A 1,919-nucleotide genomic window follows, 5' to 3' on the forward strand; every position below is an offset into this window, starting at 1 on the left:
CCTAAAATATACACAGAGATAACCGGAGTAGCAGAGCGAGCTGAGTGACGCGCGCTGCGTTAGAAGGTGGGCGGGGTTAGGATTTCCCAAGATTTTCCAAGATGGCGCCGCCCATACCCCCCATAAACGGCTTCAAACCCGTTCTTCAGAAAGTCTATGGGTGACGTCACAGACGCTTTGTCCATATTTTTTACAGTCTATGCTACACACAAAGCTAACACAGAGATCGCTGTAATATGCAGATATAGACGTTTTGAAGACAATAAACATGATTGCATTTGATATTTGAGTGTTCTTCAAGCAATGCCAGGTATTTTTATAATAATAGATTATATTTATAATGTAATGCTAATCGATATAGACTTTATCATCGTGCATACTATAAATAATATATTTTCTTTCTGATTTTTTTTTATCTGAAGCCAAATTAGATCACAGAAGATTATTTAAAACACTCGACTTGAGTTATGAAATAAGTTTGAAGCACAAACATAGTTTTAATCTCATAAATGGTCGTGTATTGATGGTGTGCTAAGCTAACATGCTAGCTAGCTCAGGTGCACCTGTCACCTAGAAGTTATTCTTTTATGGGGTTTTTTCTAAATAGTAATGCTTTTCTGAAATGTTTTAGTGCATTTGATACAGTTTCAAATGTAAGTGAGAACTTTGATAAAATAAATTAGGGACTGAAACCCTATGAATAGCCTGTGAATAGCCAGTCGTTAGTAACTATAATGCAGACAAAAGATATGCATATTTAGATCCATAACCAGGCTGGAGAGGTGTGTGAATGTGTACTGGGGAGACTGAGACTGAATGGGGCTCGTTTGCACCACAAAACAATAGAGACAATAGACTGAATAGATGACTTAGATGATGACTAAACATCAGTAGCATTTTTAGAGTCTAATCAAAATAAAATCATTTGACATGATCTTGAAAAACATTTAACTAAATACAGAGTTTTAGACTTATCATTTTCAGATTTTAAATATAACATGGTCACACGTGTGGCTTTAGCTGCAGTGCATTTCTAGATTGCTCCAGGGCCAACTTCAATTTTATTTTCATGAAGATGTTTCATAAAAATAAATTTCTAATAACTTTACAAAACTTTGAAGCTATTTAAAAAAAATATTTTCATTATGACAATAATTAATTCTACATTTACAATAAACTACCAGGTGTCAGCTTTCAAATGAGATCATACTTGTGCTTTTAGTGCAAAGGGTTCATGAACTGTATGTGTTTCAGTTTGGGTATGTCATTTCTGGGTATTTTTCAAAAGTGGCGTTGCAGCTTAACAGGCTAAACAGTGTGATGACATGGAAAAAAACTAAATTCAAAAAACTTTTTTTTTCTGGGTCTCAGGAGGATATGAAAAATGCCCTTGAGGCTAATGGGATTGTACTTTGTCTCCTTTGAGATTTTCAGTTGAGTAGCTCTTACTAAAATTCATGCTACATTTTGTTAGAATACACAGCTAATTTTGAATGTCTGTCAATGGAAAAAGATGCTTTTTGCTGCTAGATGGTGTAGTTGCAACATCTACCAACAGGGCCGAACCGAGTCCGAGTCATTCCAGCAAAACCTTGACCCCTCAGTTGTGTGAGCCAGCAAAAAAAAAAAAAAAGTATAAAACACACATTAAAAAAAAAGAGCTTGACCCGGTAAACTTTGAAGTTTGGACCAGTAAACAAGCAACATTGCAGACCTTGAATGATGTTTATGTTCTTTAGTGATTGCTTCAGTCTGTTAGAGAGAGAGGTTATGTTGTGTGCATTTCTTCCCGACTCAGAAAGACTGCCTGTTCTCTGCTGTACTAATAAACCTTGATTTATTGGTTGATTTCAGGATGACTAATATCATTTCTTTACACTGTATTATAAGCATGCATGTTAACAAGACGATTTCTATCT

Source organism: Leuciscus leuciscus (genome assembly GCF_965113295.1).
Source record: "Leuciscus leuciscus genome assembly, chromosome: 22".
NCBI classification, from domain to species: domain Eukaryota; kingdom Metazoa; phylum Chordata; class Actinopteri; order Cypriniformes; family Leuciscidae; genus Leuciscus; species Leuciscus leuciscus.